At 37.6% G+C, this 13,207-nt stretch overlaps 1 protein-coding gene across 1 annotated transcript in view; it reads left to right on the top strand.

The window, feature by feature from the left end:
* Positions 1–13,207, top strand: part of SEMA3A (semaphorin 3A) — a 237,311-nt gene that overhangs the window by 1,544 nt on the left and 222,560 nt on the right. The gene's annotated exons all lie outside the window — the stretch shown is intronic.

The raw sequence follows: 13,207 nt of genomic DNA, 5'->3' as shown, positions 1-13,207 counted from the left end.
TTATGGTTTTTAATGTTCCTTTTTTAATAGGAATTGTGACTGACCATTGAGTAATATTCCTTGTGCAAACTCTGGAGTAGTTACAATCACTATTTGTATAGGTTCTTCTCACAGAGCTTGGCTTTGAGCATTAGTTTGATTTAGATATTCTGAATTTTTTTTGAGCTGCCTCTTTTTTACCTAATTATACTGTGCTTGTTGTACAGATGCAGCTTGCTATTAAATAGTGCAAACACTTGTTTAGAGTTGCATCCTTCCAGTATATGCTTCCATGAAAAAACTAAAGCACTTGACTGTTTCCTTGGAGAGTTTTTTTCTCACCCCATGTGTCAGCTGTTGCATACAGAGCAAGGTACACAAGGCTCTTCTCATATTTCTGTCCTTTACCCCCGGAGTTACATTCACAGTGAGGGGGAGAAGGGAGAGGAGATTTCTCCCTCCCTTCCACAACCAAGAAAGAGTAATGATAATTTAGCCCTAAGTGTTTAAGCCATGCTCCAGTGCTGCTGAATCTGAGTTTGGCATCATTTGAAGGAGCTTGCTGAAGTGTGAAAGGCACTGACGTGGGTATGATTAAAAAGTATTGAAAAATTATAGACCACACTGCAAGAGGCCTTTATTCAGGTGGATGAGGTCAAGGCAGGTTAATACACAAGGAACACTTTTGTAGCTGATGCCTGTGTACATCAGGCAAAGGCAGATTAAGGGTTGTTTCTTGGGGTGTATCCTCTCCTTCACCAGATTACAACTGGCAGAACAAATTTTGCAGTAACAGAAGTTGATCTCACTATGCACAATTTTAGAAGAGATTGCTTCTGCTAATATATAACCTCTATTTAGTTCTCTCTATTCTGTGTATTTGGTATAAGTATTTCGTTTCTGGCTAGCTGAGAACATGAGCAATAAGAGAAGAAAAAGTGAGAGTGGGATATATGAGGTAACCTCACAGAAAATACAGGTAACTGAAGTTTGAAAGCTATGATAAATTTTAAAGGGGTTCCTGCTTTCTTAAGCAACTATTTCCATATCTTAATTGAACCTATTAAAAGTTTAATATAAAGGTTTTACTTCGGGTTGATTTAAAAGTAAAAGCAGTATGTTAGCAAGTGGCAACCTTCCAAGATAACCACACATTTCAGGATGGGGTGAATGTAATTTCCAACACTTTGGAACTATGATTGACCCCAATTTATAGATATTTTGTGATACTCAATAATATTTTAGTCCCATTTTCATGGCTGTATCCCAGACTATAGATGGAAGCTAAGTATCTGTTTTCTTTTTTTGGCAAACAATGATGTCCTGATTTTTCCAATCTAAATTGCCCTCCAGGGCACTAATAAAACAAGTCATGGCTCACAAAGTAAATTTCCTGTGTACTAATTGAAAACGGTTTCAAATTTATTAAGGTTTCAATCATCTTCCCAAAATCTTGTGCTCACGGTACTCAATCTGACTGTTAAAATACTTACCTGAAAGGGGAAAGATGCATTAAAGATATTTTTCAGGTATTTTAAAATGAAGTTGAGGGGGGAAGGGGGAATGAAAGTAACAATATCATAAAACCACACATATCATAATGTTGAATGTGGTTTAAGACAACATCTGAAACTAAGCTCTCATTCTCATGAAATATTTGGGTTTATTGCACTTGCCAAAACCTTCCCTATACGTGTTCCCAGACACTGCCTGCAATGCACGGTCTACTAGGATTTGCTGCTAGACCTCGTTGTAAGGTGGCAGAAAAGGCAGGAAAGCCACAACATTGGTTCCTTCTCTTTTGCTGGATTTTCTTTGTCATTGCTGTGCAAACTACAGGAGTCAGAGAGGGAGAAAGGCTGTTGAAATGTCCCAACTTTCTCCCCCTTCCAACCACATCACAAAGTGTAAGCGCTGTGCAAACTGTCCCACAGCAGCCTGCAGAGAGCCTTCTGCTCTGGGCTTCCTCTCTCCAAAATATTGTACTGGGAGGGAAGGCACTTGTCAGATTTTCTGGCACCACATTTCATAGCAGAGTTCCTCTAGCAAGGGAGCCACAACCTCTTGTGCAGACTGGATTAATAACATGACAAGAGCATTTGGCCTCCATGTGGATGAGGGTTGGCTGGAAAACTAGAACTCTGCCTTCTGAAAGACTTCAGGGTTTAGAAGTTTGTTTTATTTCCTTCATCATGCTAAATAAAATTGTGTAGAGGAAAAACAGGGTAGGAAAAAATTCCACAACCCCTATGGCCTTATTTTCCTAAAAATACAGATATATTAATGCTCTAAAATAGCTCAATTGTTATGAAGATCACCTCTGATTAAAAAGCAAAACAAAACTCCATTTCTCTCATGTCTCCAATAAAACCCAGGATAAAATCAGTCTCTTTTCATTGTTTTTATTGCAATTGTCTTGGTTTGTGCAAACACTTAAAAATTGGAAAATAGACTGGATGGCTTGATGGGGATATAAAAATGAAATTTCTGTGGGCAACTGTTCTTTGTCTCAGGGAATGTGGGAAACTGCAGTCCAAATTTACTCCATTTTTTGAGGGGTCATGGTGATCCCTAAGAAGAGGATGGTGAGGTAAAACCCTGCTTGTGAAGTGTCTCCAAGGATGTCACTCTGTGCACTCTACGTCCTTGGAGAGATAAAGTCTTTCTGATTGTCATTGCATATTTATACAAAATTATCTTCACTGGACCATGACACACATGCATTAATTCTCTATCCTCATGTTTTGTCTAGGTAAAAGTACAGTCAAGGCAAATGTACTCCTCTGGGATAGTCTGTGATGGATCTATTTGAGAAAAGTTTCAAACACAAATCTTTCAAAAACTATTCATTTTCATTAAAAGTAATAATAAAAAAAGATTGTTCTAGCAGATCATAATTTTTGGATAGGAAAGGGACTCTCCTGGAGAAGTCCCATCCATCTGCAGTGCAGATGACCTTTGTTCAGGGTGTGTGCCCTGAAAGCTTCATGGAACAGCAGTAAATCCTCATGAGGTGGATTCCAGCACCAGCTGTGTGTTTGTGCTGCTGTACCTGCTGTACCTTTCACCCACCCTGATTTTCCCCTTCCAGCACAAGAAACAGCACTCAAAGTCTCCCACCCCTGCTTTACTTGGCTCCAGTTCTAAACCCTGTGACATCCCTCTGCTTACAGAGGTGTGTTCTCTGCTAGTAGACCTAAAGGGACTGCATTAATGTTTGACAGCTATTTTATCCAGCCACAGCTTCTCTGTCAAGACTCATGTTCATGGCAGAGACAGCAGAAGAGCAGATGAGCAGCAGTTGCAATGCTATAAACTAATTCCCAGATGTAGAAGAGTCTAGTTGTAATGGCTGTACTGTACATGTGGAAATTAAGTCTAAACATACTGCAGTCCCCCTTCGCTTGTGAGACAATTAAAATGTCACTCATGACAGCAGCAGAGTAGATACTGTGTTTCTCCTTCTGTTCTCTTGTATGCATATCATCTTGGCATGTTCATGACAATTTATGGAGAAAAAAGATAATATAGATATTTCACCCTCATATGGTTTTTTGCTCTGCTTAGTAAAATACTATACTTAAGTCCAAGAACTTTAAGAGACACCTATTGAACTCCAGTGATAATAATTCCTTTCAAACTGTTCTAAGTTGCACTTTTTCAGTTTTACATACTAGTATTTTCCTATAAAGCTGCAGTAGATAATTTATCATTTTACAAATGTTATAATAAATAATACATATTCCATGCAGATGCATCTTTTTCTTGGCAGAATTGTACTCCATGATTCCAGTCAGAATCATGACATGATTATGAAAACTGTCAATAGTCAGATAATGTCTAATGAAAAAAATCTTGACACCCATTCTGTAGATTCCTTCAGCTATGAGCCTAATTGTTGAGGTCATAGCAAAAACATGTTTTGTTCTAAAAGGTTATACAGAGATGATAACATGTCTGATTTTCAGCTTTATTTCTCATCAGTATGAGAGAGTAAAATACCTTCAAAGTTGGCATAAATTTGGTCTACCTTTGTACCATTTGCATTAGTGGAAGAGACTAAAGCTAGCTGCTGCTTGAGGTTTCTTAATTTAAAAATCCTAATATTAAAAAAAATCAGTTCTGTAGCACAGGTTGTTTTACATTCAGAGAAAGTAGCATTTTCAGTTCTTCTTTGCAGATATTTGGTTTTTCATTATCTCTCCCATGAGAAAGAGGGGAAAAGAACATTAATTTAGAGGGCACTGAGGCTGAGAGAAGAAAGGGTCACAGATTCACTGTCCTCCCTTGTACCATGCACTGATGAGCAGGGCTGCTGTACTTAGTGGCAGGCCTTTATCTTTCAGTGAAGTTTAGCTTTATAAGCAAGTTTGTATTTTCTTTGTCTTTAGAAGGGAAGTATTCTCATACCAAAGCTGTAGTCACAGTTTCCCAACCTGGAGTGCACTGAAAATGCTGGCAGCTGAAGGTTTCTTTTCAGTGCAGAGTCAATGACCTCTGTTTCTGAGATTCCTTCAATTTCAGTAAATTTTGATGATTTGGTTTGGTTAGTGAGAAGCAAACTCTTGAGAAATCATTTCCTAGAATTACCAGGCTAAGGCTCAACTGCCTGTGCATGTGAAAAAAATGATGTGATAATAATATATAGGTGGAAAAGGAAATCACCAATTTATCTTTCCCCTTACATATCACATCTTTGCATACTTCTATTCATTTTCAAATGGGTAATTGCAAAATTAACCTCATCCTGTCTTTTTTTTTTTCCCTTCTTTTTAATTGAGAAGATATTTGTGCAAGGTGACTTTCTGAACTAATGTGGCTCTGCAGGAAGTAGTTTAGGGGTTCTTTCTTCCTGCTGCCATTCCATACAATGTTGTTTCTCCTTCTTCCAGCTGAGCTTCAGTTTCTACTTTTCTGATTTTTTAGGTCATATATTTGTGGTGCAATGTTGGTTTTAAGTATGGTATTTGCTATTTCCAGGATCTGGGAAATGGAAGAAGAGTAGTGCTAGTAGGAAATTACTTTAATATTTCAGATGATTATCTTATGTAACATCCAATTCATTAGTGCTTGTCAGAAAGCAATTACAAGTATTTCATGTATTTAGATGGTATCCTTTTACTTCATGATAGGAGTTCATCCACCACATTTGGTTACTTTGATGGAGTTCCCATCTCAAATCTAAATTTACATGAACATTGACTAAATCTCATTTCTGAAGACTTTTTGAAATGAGATGGGAAAATTACAGTGACATTGAGCATTCTGAATAGCAGATGAGTTCAGTTTCATGTGTTTGCTCTAGTACCTCTTATAATTACTTAATTCAATTAATTTCCTCAATATTATGAAATTCACTGAAGGAGAACCCCTGCTTAGATAAATAAAGAATTGAGTTTATTCCCAGATATCATAGAAAAATACCTAGACAGCACTTCAAAAAACTTTAGTATTTGGAAGCAACACTTGAGAATATTAAAAATTGTTATGAGGTCACCAGTGCAATTCTGTTTCTACAACACTTCTAGTTGTTCCAGTGGGGGTCCAAATATTTTGGAATCTGAGTTCCATACGAATGTTGATTAGAGAACTCTAAAACAAATAAGCTATACCTTATCCGATTACTTTGGAGCTCTCACAAAACATTTTCCCTAAGAAAAACACACTCACCAATCCATTTAAATTTTATAATAGCACTTTAATGATATATTAGGCACAGTCAAAAATGGATGGAATAACCAAAGGAAGAAGTATGCTTTCCAATTTAGAGCACAAACTTCCATAAAGTTGCTTGGAATAGCTTCTACTAGATTTATCTCCCTATTGTGTTTCTTTTTGTCTCTGCATTCCTGTGCTAGGAATTAGACCTGAGAGGGAATGCTATACTTTTAGCCTAGCCAGGGGCCAAGTACCAATCAGGCTATCTGAACATTCCTCTTCTGTTAAAGGCAACCCTCACTCTAATAGAAAATCTCAGCTATGTCCCAGGACAACGCTACTTCAAAGGTCAACATGTCATTCATGTCTAGGCTTCAGGGAAGTAGTAAAACTGACATTGGAAACCACAAGCCACAATGTTTCCTCGGGGTTCTTTCTAACATGTAACCGGGAATGGCTGCATAGTCACACAGCCAGAAATAAACTGTGGACTCAATGAGGACAGAGGCATCCAAAAGGAAAGCAAAAGCAAGGCAATGTGTGCAACAAAAAAAAAATGTTCCTAAAACGCCCAAAGAACATAAGTTGCTATTCTGTTCTTAATATATGGTAGCTTGATTCAAGGGGGAAATATAGATTTTTAGGAATGTCAGCATGAAGATAAACATCACACTCGTAGGTCAAGGGGTTGAGGAAGAGGATATGTTCACCACATTTTCTGGCTTTCTGCCCTACCTATGAAGCTGAGCATAGTTGTACAACAAGTTATATGTGGTTATGATAATCATATTTAGAGACATATTGGCTATTTTGTTATTTAAAAAGTACATCTGTATCTTCCCAGGAGGAAATGCAGATTTGTTTCTGAGCCAGCTGACATAGCAAAATGAAAATCTGGACTGTCCCTTACTCAGCTGCACAGACATCCTTTTCTCCCTGCCTGCTATTTTGAGTCAGTGTAGGATGAACTTTGTAGTTACTAAATTTGTGTGGATTGCTTTGAAGAATAGCTTGGATAGTTCTATATGACTTTTTATTGAATTAGTGTTAAGTGCCTAATTTTTCCTTTTTCATTCTTTTAGTATATTTCCTTAGTTTTACATGGTTCATAATAACATTAAAAAAAAAGTTGAAAACTTTCCATGGTACTCAGAGCTTATTTGTATTGTACATTATTATGTAATTTATCTTATCACATAGAATATATGTCACATATAAATGTGTCACTTTGCTTTGTAAAGGTATCTGCTTGAAATTCAATGTCAAAAAAATTGGGGAGGATTCAAACTGAGATAGTATTTTGTCCCAGAAAAATTGTCCCTGCAATTAGATGTAAGGACCTTTTTAAAAAAAGAACTATTAGAATTTTTTTTTTTTTTTTTGAGATGTGCCTATTTCAGTTGTTTGGATTTTGTATTTTCTTCAGCTTGAAGTGTTCTTCTATAGTTCTTCTATAGGGTATTCTTTATGCATTCTTTTATTTATTTTCATCTCTACATATAACTTACCTTGGAAATTGTAAAAAAAACAAAACAACCTTCACTTCTCACAATGAAAGTCACATGGAACAGGTATATGGGGCTGTGATCTCTTCTGCGATGCATTTTAACAGTTACCTGGGCATCAAGTCTTCCCTTACCACAATTACAAACTGGTAAATGAATTGTCTAGAATTAGCACAATGATCAGGAAACAGTCTATTAATGCAGAAATCTCTGTGTCTTGGTCTGATATAGATGGTAAGCAATGATTTAGGAAAGCTGCACAAACAAATTAATATGCATTCTCAACTCCCCTGTCAGTGAAACTGTAGCAGTCATCGATTCCCTTTACTCCTCTTGACTTCTGAATTGGAATAGACAATTAAGCAATTTTAGCTTTCTCATAAATCTTGTCTTCCCAGTTGAAGTAGTGAGAAAGGAAGCTGTGAGAAATATTAAGAAATATAGGGCAAAGAAAGAGATATAAAGATTGATTTCTCTTCCCTTAGTGAGTGTTAGCAATTAGGTAAACTGATTTCCAGTGAGGTCATCTGTCACAATTGGAAGCTAATTTGAAAAAGGATTAGCTTAGGAAGTAGCAATTTCTGCTCCATGGGATTCAGCAGCAAGTGATTCAATTCTGTAAGAGACCCCATAAACTGGCTGAGATCAATGCCCACCTAATGTGCCATTACACCCTGGGCACACTTCAGTGCCAGCACAGGCAGCCCTGGCTGCAGGGATTTTCCCTGCTGGGTTTCCCCTGCTCCACACTCGTGTTCCACAGGTGTGTTAGCTTTTGCCTAAGGGAATAAACAGTTTAGGAGAGTTAGAATGGGTGAAACTGTCTCCCCCTCTCTTGAGAATGAGATTTCTAGTCTGAGATCAGTGGCAGCAAATTGAGCAGGATTAGTTAGCACACCCTTTTCTTAGTTAGGAAAGGGTGCATCTGCTGTGTGAATGCAGGATTCTGCAGCAGCACAGCAGACACTAGTACGTGGTCTCCTGGCATTTCCAGTGACAAAGGACCTGAGTCTGGTCAGATTTTTGGGGCTGTGTTTGCACACAGGTGGAGAAAGATCATCTGTAGTTCCCTTGTCCGAAGAAGACTCCCAATACCATTCTGTCATCATCTCTGAATTGTTTTGTCTCTTGAAAATCAGTACAGCCCTGTTTCCCCATCTATCCTTCTTAGCTCCCCATCTTCCTCCCAGCCAAGCAGCTGAATTCCCTGGCTGCAGGTCCCTGCACTGTGATCCAAGCAGGTCACACAGGCTGCAGCCTGTGACACGGGCAGCAGGCAGATGCTGATGGCAGTGACCTGAAGCTGCTCAGGCATTTACTACCAGTTACCTCTAATGAATACAGAGATATTTGTGTAGAATGTGTTAATTGCCATCAATCCAGAGCTAGTGACCCGTGATGGTCTGAAGGGATTCAGGTGTCTGATTCAAGTAAGCTTTGCTGGGACAAGATTGAAAACCAGAGCTAAGGTCCTCACAGGGAGAAACATCTGAAAGAGTTTTGCATGCTACCAGTGGGAATAATTCTGGAGCTCAAAATCAGGCTGAATTAATAAGCCTGGAGGAATGAAGTTCTCTTACAGTGATGATTTTTAAGATTTTTGTAGAACTTCTTTCTCTAAGCTTGGTCAAAAGCTTGGGGCCAATATTTTAAGAATTCCATATTGGAAGTCCGTCTGGATAAATGAGGAATCTTTGTTGTGATATTTGTTCAGTGTTTCCCTGAAATTGGTTCTGGTTTCTTAATATACTTAAAGGATGGGTGGCTAGCTGTAGAAGACTAGATTTTGAAATAGAAATTGATCTTGAAAAAAGGGAGGGAATCTTTCACTTAAAATGTGAATAAGCCAACAATTCTGAAATTTAAAATGAAAGTCTATAAAAACACTTAGCTTAGTTTTCTGACAAAGACTTTTAACAAGCTTTCTAAACTGTAAAGATAAATCATGATGATCACCTAGTTATTGAGCTGTAGTGACAATATAAATTTGAAAGCAAAAAATGGTGAATAAGCATTGAAGCAGATAAAATATTAAGCTTCACACCCTTCTCTCAGGCCATGTGCATTTTATGGTTACATTTTACAATGGAATAACCAGACACAATGCAAACACAAAGAATTAAGACTTCTAAAATTTAGACTCTGTTTACCCAGATATTTGTGGTTGTATAAATACCACAACCCCACATACAGCAATGAATCACATTTTTACTTCAGACCCTTAGATACAGTTGCTAACACTTCTTTTGTCAAAGAATTATTCAGAAAGAAACAATAGAAAGGACAAAATTCAAAGAATTCTTCAAATCGGGTCCTTAAGAATATGCAAAATTTTATTGTCAGACGTTAAACTCTTAGGAACCCCTCTGATAACTGTATTTTTTATGTGTAATCAGACAACTAAGTAATATGGCAAGAGTTTGGTCCCACATGACCAAGCTATTTTTAAAAGTGAATTTTAATCCAAAAAGTGATTTAGATGCCTATTAGAAATTTTTCTGGGTATTACAAAAAAAAATGAACAAAATCTGGAAAAACAGATTTTATATGCTCTCTGTCTAAAACATCAGAGTCCTATAAAGATGACACTTCCTTCCTTGCCATGCTTTCCTTGGAAAGGAAGCACATCCCCCTGGAACAGTGCAGAGTCATGGTGTTCTCTGCTGTCTTGCTTAGTAGCCAGCTGAGGAATCAGCATTCCAGGGGACAACATATTTCATGCAGTCTAGATACATGCTTAGAAATTGTCTCTCGTTCTATTTTAGTTTCTATTTCTCTATGTCAGTACCAATTTTAATGTTAAATTTAATATTTTCATGGAATTTCAGAGGAGATATTTCATATAAGTGCAAAAATATGTAGTTCCTTTGTTTTAATTGTATTTTTACCTATTGAATTAATGATAATGTCACATTTCAGAAACAGTTATTCCATGACACTCTCTGAAAGAGAAATTAGCCGTATCTTGACTTTGCTGTGCTTGGAATCTACCACTGAAACAACAGAAACAAAATACCAAACAGAATGATGAAAAAAAAATGAAAATCAAATATTAGGGGACAAAAATCCAACTAATTTTAATTTGAAGCCTACCAATTTTCTAAGGAAATTGTTTTGTGTCAATGACTGTAACAGCAACAATGTAGATGTTGACACATTAAGGGTTCTCTCTGGTGCTTCATAACCAGCTGTGCCTTTCTGCATCTTCACAGCAGCAAATACACTTTTTTTCTTGTGTCACTATTTCTTATAAATTTTTCTAGTATGATAATTGCAAGAAAGAACCATAAAAACAAACTCCTGTTTTGATTTCTGAAGTAAATACTATGTATTATTTCCAGTGCTGGCTTTGCAAAGGCTATGGAACCACCAAAACCTCGTTAGTATGTCTTCCTCTTAACAATTAATAATATCACTTGGAAGTTCTCTGGCTCACCTCCTGTCCCACTGGTGCAACATTCAGCTCGCCTTTAGCAGCAGGGTGTTGAGTTTGGCAATTGGATGGGGCTGCACTTGTTTTCAGCACAGGAAGGAGCATTATTTAAGCCAAATCTAACCTGCCAATGATTGCTGTGACTGGACTGTGGGGTCACTCTCACACTGCACTTGTACGTCAACATACAGTTAATAAACAAAGTGACACTTTGTGATTATTGCACAGCAAGTTAGAAGTGAGGTGAAATTTCCTGCCTTTTCTATAGAAGAAAATCTATGATGTCAGTGACACCAGCTCCCATTTTTTTTAACCATAAAAACTGAAAGAGGCTGGTTGGGTGATTAGATGTAGGAAAATTAGTTTTTGATGAAGTGTTGGCTAAACATGCCAAGTGAAATTCACCCCTACTATATCTCCATTGATCACATGGGAATAACACCAAAGACAAAATTTTTCTAACCTTAAACCCAAAATTTTCGTTTACTTCTTAACTCTATCCTTCAAAAATCCTAACTGAAGTTCCACTTTTCAGTGTGCCTTATTCATCCACAGAGTGAAAGAACTTTGAAGCAATGACTTCAAGGCAAATTGGCTTTTTAGCACAAAGCATATTAGCAGATGAGAAATTCTGTTGTCTTTTTGTTCATGAAAGTCACAAGTGCTCAAGTACTTTGCTGACATCTTGCAGAATGGAGCCATCAGCAACACTGGAGTGGGAACATCCATCTCCACATAAACAGCTGAGGCTTTATTGCTCTTTACAGATGGGCATTGTGTCCATGGCGTTTCTCAATCCTCCTTCTAGGCAGGGAGGATTTGGGATACTCAATCTGTAACTAACCGTGACTCACTAAACCTTTAACTTATCAAGTGCATTGTCAGATGTTCCAGAGACAGAGCCACAGCTCAGGGTGTAAAATGAAATACACATGCTGCCTGATCCATTTTGCAGTGAAGAAATGAAGGTGCCCAGCTTGTGTAAGCTGGCCTAGTTTCACTGAGATACGTGGAGGTGGGATTATCAGCATGTAGTCTGTGTGGTATTTAGATTGAACATCTGGTCTTGTGTACTTATCAGAGGTAAGAAAAAGTAATAATTAGTCTGATATCTGGCCATACCATAGTAGACCAGCCATGTACTGTACGTGGTAAATGTTGAAGCTTCAAAAAGAATGCAGGAATTCAAGCCAGCCTGAATGTGTCCTTACCCAAAAGTTCTTAAAGAATGTGTGGGCCTCACTCTGTAAATCAGGTTGGCACTTTTGTCATTTTACTGTGAGTATCACCATATTTCACAGAGACTGGTCATCAAATTAGGCTGCTACTGATTTGAAATATTATGTGAGGAATGAAATCATATCACATGTCTTTGCTGTATGTGCTCTGCCGTACCTTCCCACCAGCTAACCACCCTGAAGATATGTCTGTTTCCTAAGATATTCTAAAGTCAAATTCTCAGTGTTATTGTTCTGGTGGGTTTCTTATTTATTGTGCCTAGTAACTTCAAAGAGAGAATTATATCATGGCTGTTTGCATAAAAAATATTTCAGCTTCATATACACATGGAAATATTTAAAATGAAATACTGGTTCAGCTAGCTGGAGAAACACCAAGTTCTTGTTATGTATGCTTCTTGGTTTCTCTGTACAAACACAAATCTAAAGCAAACCAATAAGCATTTGTGTATGAGTTTTCCTCTGAGCTTCTTTAGAGACCATTTAAATCCACTATGTGTATTAAATTATGAACCATAACTTACTTCCCCATATCGAATCCAACATCCACAACTAACTGTTCGGTTATTTAATGCAACTCAGATGAAAAAAACCAGCATGTCTTATTCATGTCAAAAAGTATCACTGGAGAAAATAGGCCCCCACACTCAAAGCCAGCAGAATACTCAGCTTATGTTGATAAGTATAACTCAGAGTTTTGTATCCTATTGGATCACAGATCTTACAGGATCAAGAGAAATGCATATTAGCTGGTAGACATTTTTAAGCAGTTACAAGTCTCCTCTCTGTCTTAATAGGAGCAGAGTGCATTAGATATCAGAAGGCAAAATGCAGAGACATTTCCCTGACACCAGTGCCTGCAAACTCCTTCTTTTAATATCCCCTTGGATACTTCCATTACTTGAAGGAAGGCCAATATTCATACAATCCTTATAACCTCCCTTGCATCTGGGGAACCCACAGGTACAGTTTTTACTAGATTGCTTTTGCTTTTGTAATTTCACAAAGTTTGGGGATTTGGCTTGTAGTCACTGAAGTCTTCATGGATAGCCACACTCATTTCTTTGTAAATAATGACTCACCATGATTAATTCTCTGACTGACAGGGAGTACTGAGAGTAGACTAAGTGGGATCAGAAACCAAGATGTTAAATAATCACCCATTGGATTCATAAGGGGTTTCCAAGAACCTAGAACACAGTCTCTATCCAACAGACTTAACCATGAGTCAAGATTAAAAAGATTTACATATCAAGATTAGATATTAGCTGGGCATCCAATCTATAGCTACTATCTAAATCTGCATCCCATCCCAATGGATAAACACACCACTCCCAGTACTCAGTCTAAGCACACATAATACAGTCAGCCGAACTTCAGATTGTTTATACAGT

The sequence above is a fragment of the Prinia subflava genome, chromosome 4, assembly GCF_021018805.1.
Source record: "Prinia subflava isolate CZ2003 ecotype Zambia chromosome 4, Cam_Psub_1.2, whole genome shotgun sequence".
Lineage (NCBI taxonomy): Eukaryota > Metazoa > Chordata > Aves > Passeriformes > Cisticolidae > Prinia > Prinia subflava.
The sequence above is the reverse complement of the archived record's forward strand: the minus strand, read 5'-3'. Positions and strand labels throughout refer to the sequence as shown.